Source organism: Montipora capricornis, chromosome 11 (assembly GCF_036669925.1).
Source record: "Montipora capricornis isolate CH-2021 chromosome 11, ASM3666992v2, whole genome shotgun sequence".
In the NCBI taxonomy this organism is placed as follows: Eukaryota; Metazoa; Cnidaria; class Anthozoa; order Scleractinia; family Acroporidae; genus Montipora; species Montipora capricornis.
In genome coordinates this window covers 23,889,618-23,899,617 of record NC_090893.1, presented here as the reverse complement: position 1 = coordinate 23,899,617, position 10,000 = coordinate 23,889,618, and the positions used below count along the sequence as shown (strand labels likewise).

Here is a 10,000-nt window from a genome sequence, read left to right as displayed (position 1 = left end):
CGGTGATGCGGCTGGTAACACATCTGTTAAGTGGGCACTTGGTTTAAGACTGAGGGTACCAGAGTCCGCAGTTGTTTGCTCGACGACTACGTTGTAGTGTCCACTGCCACTGTGATCATAGGCTAGATAGAGAGGTACTTCAGACAGTACGCGACCTCTGGGTATTACGTGAGTAACAGGGTAATTTTCCATAGAGGTGAAAATTACAATAGGCAATTGTAAAATATTACTTATCGCCAGTGGAATACAGTTACCTAACTCCGAATCGTAAAATCCAGGCTCTAGGAACTTTTGGGCTTCTTTCTCATAAAAATCAGTTGATGTCACAAGAAATGGCTCGTAAACATGCCGATTTGGCCCGAAAAACTCCTCCACGATTAGCCTCCGCAGAACGAATACCTTCTCGTTTTCAGGCATGTCTCTGCTGAGCCCAATCGATTTCAAATGAGACTCGATGTCGGAGTTCTCAGCTATTGATGTCAACGATTCAGAGATACAGTGAAAAAAACAGTCTCCATCCCCTGGCATCGGTAACATAGCAAAGCCAAACAACCTTAAAACATCCTTCAACCTTGCATTGCAGTCTCCTGCGTCTGATCTTGAAGAGCGCTTATTTGACGAAAATAGTAAAAGAGGTCTTCCCGTAAACTGGGCCAGATTTACTTTCAAAGTGGGTGCTTGGCATTTTGCTTGCATGTTCCTAGCAATGCCTCTCAAGTACAGTGCGTATTCGAGGATTCTCTGGTAATAATCTTCCTCCCTCACTCTTTCAGTGTCGTCGTCGCCATCTTTGCCATAATACCCACACTCGCAGCTGCTGCTGCTGTGATTGGACTCCGTTTCGGAGGCACTCAGCTCTCGGTCATTCATTAAGTCGTCAACATTATCGTTTTCTTTAATAACGCCAATTCCAAAAACGTCTTGATCGTCAGAAATAACTGTCGAGTCCTGATATTCCGTGATTGGGGCTACTGGTGATGATGTACTCTTTCCTGGTAGCCTTCTTTCATTCCATCTGTATAAACAAGTTCCTATACCTGCCACGGCCACTTTAACTCCTACTCTTCGTTTCTCAACACATTTACGGAGGCTTTTATGCATCGATTCCTGTCTGCTGGTTCCAGCTTTTGAGGGTATATTTTCTAGGCATCCTTTCTGTATGTGCATTTTTAATTTTTCTAGTTCATCATAAGCGTGTTTTGAAAGAACATTCTCTCCATTGAACGCAATATTACTCCAGTTCTCCCGAAACCGAGCTAAGTTTTTAACATAATTTCTCATGAGGGAGTGGGCTGTTTGCGGTCCTTCTCTATATCACCATTCTCCCTGAAGACTAAATGAAACGCATCTGAGCATTTTCTTCTCAGTGGGTGTTTCTTTCTTATTTTGCTGGCAATTCGTTGTACGGCATGAAATAAGTCAAGTTTGATCGGAAGAAATCCAAACACCCCTTGTAATAAAAGCCTCCAGGCGCAACAGTTGTCAATCGAAAATCCAGCAAGTTTAACGCCACTTTCTTTTAGCCTCCTGTGGATTCCCGCAATTAACGTTTTTACTCTACTAAAACCAGTGCCTCTTGTAAGTTGCCAACCGAGGACAATGCCGTCTTCGTTCATCACAGAAAACAAACTGTCGTACTGGCGAATCCACTTGCCATTTCGCCACATACCGACATTGCCGGCAACCTTGAACGTGTGATCGGAAGAAAGCCAAGTTCCTGTGAATGATGACATCCGAGCATTGTATAGGTTTTCATTTGTGAAATAATAGTGAACAAAGCATTGGCGAATTAATTTTCTGTTAGGGTACAACGGAGAAATTCCTTGTAGGACATTACTGACGCTATGCAGAGCTTTTTCATTTGCACTGATATTTTGCTGAGATATTGCTTTAATACGTGAATCGGTATAATAACTGTACCACATCTGTCTTGTCAGGGATTCAACTTCTACGTACGCCATTCCTGAAGCAGTTTGAACCGTTATTAGCCTATATAGGCGGCGCGTAATTCCACTCTTATGTAACAAAAAAAAAAGGGATCAATGCTGCGCTTTTTAACTCTTTCAGAATAACCGGGTCATGGCCAACTGTTCGGTGATCATTCGTGCACGCATTAACGCGACTAACGAGTAGAACAGGGTATTCATTGTCTGCAAGCTCCCGCGGACTGTTGTGCTTCCAGTCTCGTCCATCCTTCCAGCTCCTGGGTTTCAGAATTTGCCCACACTTGGAACACACTAAGTTGCCATGGAAGTGTTGAAACAGTGGATCCCAAATTATAATCCCTGGGAGAAATAAATTCTCTATTCTCTGTTGACCATCATCATCATGGTGAAAATGAATCGTAGTTGATCTAGGTAACTCTCCTTTCTCATACCGCTCGAAGGTTTTTGCTATAGCCTTCAACAGATTGTCGGAGGGCAGAATCCCATGTGCTTCTCGTAAGATTACGGAAGAAATGACAACGTACAGTTGCAGAGCAACGCACAGTTTTCCCGTAGAAACAACCATTTTGCGCTAGTTGAATAGTGAAGACCAAACGATGCACTCTTAGATAATGACTTACTACCCTCGGGATATGACAAAATTACCGTCTTTCAATGCTGTAACTTTCTACAAGGCTTAAGAGAGGTTTTCCTGTTGATAACGTATACGATATGCATAACGAAATCTGTTTAATCAATCGATCTATTGTTTGTGTGGGTGTGTCGATACTGCAGGGTCACGCCTATAGCATGATTTCCGGTTCACAATTTAGCTAAATTTTCACGCGGCATGAACCGAGTTAAGTTTTAAATACGAGAATTACGCGTTAAAATCATGCTAGATCGCGCGTCAGACTAGCCAGTGTTGATAGGGAATAGTCAAGAATCTAATCGCTTAAGTTATGTTTGATTTCATACATGTACGTTAATTGTTTTCGGTGACCCGCGTAGGCGAGCTTTGAACTTGAGACAGCGGAAGAGAGAAACTTCATTAAGCTTGTACTATTGCAACCTAAAAACACTGGATAAAATTTTCCTGTGCCTGCTGTTTTTCTGCTTTCTGTGATTTTTTTCGCTGCTTCGGGTTTGATCAGTTTTCGTTTATCGTTTTGAGGATTTCATTCCTAGTATATTTGTCTTTCTACCCAGAAAAACTTCATTTGATTTAATTAATATTATTATTTTAATGATTGTTATTATTATTATTACTTTGTGCGTGTGTGTGTCATTCCGAACCTAATATTATAATTTGTTCTATGTAATTTGGCTTCAAAGTCTTGTTAACTTTCTTGTTAAGCTTAATGTTTCTTAAGTATATAAGAGGTCAATAAAAGCTGTTGCTGTTGTTGCTGTTCCTCTGTGCCTACTGTTCCCCCGCTTCTCTGTGCGTACTGTTCCTCTGTGTCTACTGCTCCTCTCTGGCTAGTGTTCCTTTGTTCCTCTGTGTCTATTGTTCTTCTGTTCCTCTGTGTCTACTGTTCCTCTGTGTCTACTGTTCCTCTGTTCCTCTGTGCCTAGTGTTTTCCCTGTTCCTCTGTGTCTACTATTCCGCTGTTCCTCTGTGCTTACTGTTCCTCTGTTTTTCGTTCTTGCAGTAACGACTGACTGCTGTCTGTCACAAACTTTTACTTGACCACGGAAAAGACGGATTTCACGGATTTCCCGGAGATATGAATATTTAATGTTATTCCATGTTAATATATTCTAATATAATATATTACTTCTCTTTTTTTCTGTAAGTATATATATATATATTTATATAGATACTTACAGAAAAAAAGAGAAGTAATATATTATATTAGAATATATTAAATATTCATATCTCCGGGAAATCCGTGAAATCCGTCTTTTCCGTGGTCAAGTAAAAGTTTGTCACAGACAGCAGTCAGTCGTTACTGCAAGTTTCATCATTAAATATTCATATCTCCGGGAAATCCGTGAAATCCGTATTTTCCGTGGTCAAGTAAAAGTTTGTCACAGACAGCAGTCAGTCATTACTGCAAGTTTAATCATTAAATATTCATATCTCCGGGAAATCCGTAAAATCCGTATTTTCCGTAATCACCAAAATTGTTTACCTGTGGTGTGAATAACTTTTTGGCATGCACGGAAAAGACGGATTTTCCGGATTTCCCGGTGACAAGGCTCTTCTCTGGTTCAGCTTGAGTTCTGTCAACGGTGTTTCCTTAATAACATTGATTTCAGTCCAATAACTTTTTGGCATGCACGGAAAAGGCGGATTTTCTGGATTTCCCGGGCACAAGGCTCTTCCCTGGTTCGGCTTGAGTTTTATCAGCGGTCATTCCTTAATGCCTTTGATTTCATTCATTATTATTATGATTATTATGATTATTATTATTATTATTATTATTATTATTATTATTTGATTTCATTCTAAGAACTTTTCGGCAGACACGGAAAACACGGATTTTCCGGATTTCCCGGACACAAGGCTCTTCCCTGGTTCGGCTTGAGTTTTATCAGCGGTCATTCCTTAATGCCTTTGATTTCATTATTATTATTATTATTATTATTATTATTATTATTATTATTATTATTATTATTCGATTCCATTCTAAGAACTTTTCGGCATGCATGGAAAATACGGATTTTCCGGATTTCCCGGACACAAGCTTCGTCCCTGGTTCCGCTTGAGTTTTATCAGCGGTCATTCCTTAATGCCTTTGATTTCATTATAATAATAATAATAATAATAATAATAATAATAATAATAATAATAATAATTATTATTATTATTATTGTTTGATTTCATTCTAAGAACTTTTCGGCATGCACGAAAAAGGCGGAGTTTCCGGATTTCCCGGACACAAGGCTCTTCCCTGGTTCGGCTTGAGTATTATCAGCGGTCATTCCTTAATGCCTTTGATATCATTATTATTATTATTATTATTATTATTATTATTATTATTATTCGATTCCATTCTAAGAACTTTTTGGCATGCCCGGAAAACGCAGATTTTCCGGATTTCCCGGACACAAGGCTTTTCCCTGGTTCGGCTTGAGTATTATCAGCGGTCATTCCTTAATGCCTTTGAATTCATTATTATTATTATTATTATTATTATTTTTATTTTTATTTTTTTATTTCATTCTAAGAACTTTTCGGCAGGCACGGAAAACATGGATTTTCCGGATTTCCCGGACACAAGTTTCTTTCCTGGTTCGGCTTGAGTTTTATCAGCAGTCAAGCCTTCATGTTACGATTTTAGTCAAACAGCTTTCGGCGTGCACAGAAAACGCGGATTTTCCAGATCTCCCGGACACGTGGTGCTTCACTGGTTTAGCTTAATTTTTGGGCTCATCCTCGGTGTAAAAATCTGTGAAACTCACAGATGACGTAGCACAAAGGAAAACAAAAGAGCAAAAAAACATCAAACAATAACCTAACCCTACCACGAGCTAACAAAACAAAGAAAGAGTTTCACAGGTTTTTACACCGAGGTAATGAAACCCAATTTTTGCAGCAAAGAAGCAGAAATACACAAGATTTTAGTCAACCAAATTTTCAACATACGCAGAAAAGGACGGTTTTTGCGGACACAGTTACTTGTTAGTGGCTTGTTAGGACGAATAGTGTAACTCATTTTAATTGATGACAGAAATTTTGCTCTTTTGCATTGATGTCGTCTTCGTTGCCAGAGATCTGATAACTTTTCAATATCCAGTAACACGTTGCTAAGATTACAAGCATGTGTCACTCAGCCTGATCTCAGTGACGTGAACAAAGGAGGAAGGATTGTCATAAGCAACATCCTAAATGCATTCCTGTTAAAATTTAGTCCTAGATCACTGCACAAAATGTGTCAGGTTTCCCGGTTGTTTCTGTGAATTATTGTCAACAAAGAGAGCTATTACCCGTTTACGATAACAGCCTTGATTGCATTGTTTGTGCTTTGGATTTCCTTGATTAGATGGCGAGTTTATCTCGGAAAAGTGTTAAATCGCAAAAACCATGCTGGGTCAACAGGAGTGGCTCGACTGAGTAAACAAGCCAAGCGATCGTATCGATGTTGTGTTTACTGACTTGATCTGTTATTTCTTTGGGTTTCCCGTGGGAAACACCATCATTGTGCGGGATTGGTAGTCAAACGTACTTAAGGTACAAAAATAGAAACGCCCCTTTTCACACCCATTCGACAGTTACATGATGTGTGACACCTATTTGACGACAAGTTGCAAGTGAATACATGACAAAGAAATAGTAAACTCTCGTGCATCGTTGATCATTATTATCACGGGCAGCGCTTTCAAATTTATGCGTCAACATTTCACTGCTTTGATCCACTATATAAGAGACGCAATCATTTTACAACATCTGAGCTACAGGAGAAAATGCAGCGCACAAGACAACCGTGCCGACAGCTAAATAGTGAAGGGATAAAGAGCGCTGCACTGTGTTATCTCTTACCAGTTATCAGCGGAAGGTGCAGCATCATAAGCGCAAAATGTATTTTTAAAGCAAAAGATAAAGATTTGGGCAGGGCGTGGACTTCTATTTGCAGCAAACGTGATTCATGCGACAATGCTATTTCAGGTCAGTATTTATTGGAATACCTTTGTTTCCGAGGAAATTTGGAGAACATTTTAAGTATCAAAAATGAAATTGAACGCATTTGACTGTGCTGTGTTTCAGGTATCCACAACGCAGCGTTTTTCTTTAGCGCCATTTCGAGCCAAGAGAAGAAACACTGTTGCATCAACGAAAAAACAGACGATGAGAGTAGTTCTGGCGATGCCATGCCAAGTTCCATGACGCAACAGTGGCTCGAAGGGAACTTGACAAGTATAAACAAATCACTGTGCCCCGCAATCTCATACTGGGTCGCGTTGACTACAATAAATGGCGCCCCTGCCAGCCCAATTTCGGTTCACAAGGCCCTGCTAAATTGCGGACTGGATGTCACAGCAACCCAGGTAACGAATGTCGTATCTTTCTTTGAGAGCTCTCCTTGAGATGTGTCTAGCAATCCAATGTAAAGCGAGATAAAAAGAAAAGGAACAAGCACAATCACAGTGCTGCAGGTAGCAAAACAAATCGTGAAAATGTTCTGAGACATTGTTCCATTTAATTTGTATTCGACAGGTGCAGTTCCAGGATGGAAAGGAATCTCCAGCCACGGCAGAACTTTACAAAGTGTTCAAAGATCATAAAAATCCTTTCATGCGAGACCTTGTGAGATCATCTTACAAACACTCCTACAGAGACGAGGCCAGGAAGCTGATCGGTGAGGATTGCTTATGCACCCAGGAGTTAGACGATTGTGGCAGTGAAAACGTCGTGCGAGTGACCCTGGTTAATCAGAAGTTTCACGCGTCCTTGCTGAAGGCAATCGAACGTCTGACCGCGGCAAAGCTACAACTGGACAAATTTGGCTTCGAGTCCAACACGGCGACGTCGCAGGCGTCCACCAGCCAGCCACCGTGCGACGACGAAAAGATGCTGTCAAATAAACTCGCAATCCTGGTTAACGATATAGCAATCGCCATGGGAAAACTTGGCTATGCTACCTACAGAGGAAAAATCTACAAGAAAGATCCCAGATCCACGTTCACGTTTTCATACAAGTGCGAGACAAGGGCTTTCGTAAACACCTTGGCCACCAATGAGCAGTTTAAGTCGCGGATGCTTCCGCAGATGAAGAAAATCATTGACCTGTTGTCGGATCCTTATTGTGAGCTGTTTCGACCACTAACCGTGGATTACGATCTCATCGAAGTGAACAACGGCGCCTGCTGGTCATTGAAAGGAAGGAATTTCGTCGAGGACGCCATCGAAGAACACCAAATAGGCAAGGTATCACCCAGAGCGTTTTGCCCGTACGAGCCAAACCAAATTCCCGACGCAAAATACTTTCGCCAGATTTTGGAAAACAGTCTCACTCCTGACGACGTATGTGGCTTCTGCGAAGAGTTTGTCAAACTCCTAAACTACAATAAGAAAAAACACAAGGACAAGGTGTTGTGTCTAGTCGGAGACGCTAACAGCGGCAAAACAAGCCTGTTTTTCCCGATCCTCAGCCTCGTACATCACGGAAACGTAGCCACGGTTACCAAACAGCGTGCCTTTAATAAATCGATGATTACGCCATTCACCGAGGTCATATTCTTGGACGAGGCTACGGAATCAACCCTAGATATCGACGACTGGAAAACGTTGACACAGGGTGGTTATTCCGCACACGACGTGAAGTATCAGAGGGCAAAATCTTTCATCAACCGCTGTCCCATGTTGATAACTTGTCAGAAAAAGCTCGACTTTGGACCGTCTGATCAACCCGCCATGGACAGAAGGCTCAGCACGTACCAATTCAAGAGACTGGCGAATCCCACAAAACGTGCGGCTACTTGGTTGAAAAAGCACCCAATGGAATGCCTGATCTGGGCAACACGGAAAGCCCAAGAGACACAACATCGTGAAAGCGACGAGGAGGACCAATCAGAAACAGACGAAGAGCGTTCGTTGTACGAAGACGGTGCCTTAAAGCAGAGCGAGAAAGAAGCACTACAGTCGGTGTCGTTGGAGGAGATAATGACCGAGAACACCGCGCCAGTTCCTGTAGAGGACCAAGACGAGCAAAGCGACTCGGAAGCTTCAGATAGCCAGTCAGATGCCAGTCACGCGGGTGACGTCTTGTACGCCCTTGAGGAACATCTCAGAGGCCTGCAGCCAGATAGCCTTCGTCACAGGCAGGTATTGCACATGCTCAAGGCCGAGAGGGCCAAGAGGCACAGAGCGGAAGAGGACAGAAAGGAGCAGCACAAACGGCGCAAGACCCTGCTCAGAACTAAGGGCGTGTCCACTCAGAACGCGGAACTCATCTCCTCGAATCCCGAAGAACCGTTGCCTAGTGCAGTCACGAGGGAACTGGACCGATATGAGGAGGAGCAAAGGCAAGCCCGAGAGCATAAACGCTGAGAGGCTGCGAGAATAGCATTCGAAAACGCTTGGGTCCGGACGACGGAAATAGAGCTCAAGGAGTGCTATGACAAATTGCGAACGAGCGACGAACCTACCGTTCGCGCCAACCTTAAGGCCTACATGCGAATGCTGTCCGAAAATCTCAAAGATCATCATATGTCGCTGGGCACGTATGGCACCGCCGAGGCCTTGGCCGAGCGGAAGCGTATATGCACGGCACTCGGCCTGTTGAGTGAGAACAAGCAACACCTCGTCACGAATGTCTGGGAAAGGTTGCCGGTCATCACTTCTGAGGAAGACACAGCTCCCGAGCAAGGTGTTGGCCAAGATCTCCAAGACGAGAACGAAGACGAGGACGAGGAAGCCATATTCATAACTCCCGTCCCAAGTACTCGGGCAGATTGCAGCAGGAAACGGAAGAGACACTCAAACAGTCAGGGCGCGAGCAATGCGGCGTTCAGGACAAACGCGATAACAAAGTACTTCAATAAAAAGAAAAGCGTTAGTCAATAAAGTAGACGTGATATAATTGTTTAAGTAATCATTTCTTTTTTTCGTTTTTTCGTTCATGTCTGAGAATCGGAAAACATTACACTATTTTGCCAGCGTCAAATTTCAAAAGTTTTTTCTAAGGTTCATTCAATAAAGTAGACGTGATATATAAATGTCTGAGTAATGATCTCTTTTTTTCGTATTTCGTTCATGTCTGAGAATCGGAAAACATTACACTATTTTGCCAGCGTCAAAGTTCAAAAGTTTTTTTTTTTAAGTTCATTCAATAAAGTAGACGTGATATTAATGTCTGAGTAATAATTCCTTTTTTTCGTGTTTCGTTAATGTCTGAGAACCTGAAACATTACCCTATTTTGCCAGCGTCAAAGTTCAACAATTTTTTCTAAAGTTCATTCAATAAAGTAGACGTGATATATAAATGTCTGAGTAATGATCTCTTTTTTTCGTATTTCGTTCATGTCTGAGAATCGGAAAACATTACACTATTTTGCCAGCGTCAAAGTTCAAAAGTTTTTCTTTTAAGTTCATTCAATAAAGTAGACGTGATATAAATGTCTGAGTA

The 10,000-nt window shown here is 41.9% G+C and overlaps 1 protein-coding gene across 1 annotated transcript in view; it reads right to left on the bottom strand.

Annotated features, from left to right (window-relative positions):
• Positions 1–10,000, bottom strand: part of LOC138023238 (single-stranded DNA-binding protein 2-like) — a 278,648-nt gene that overhangs the window by 42,368 nt on the left and 226,280 nt on the right. The gene's annotated exons all lie outside the window — the stretch shown is intronic.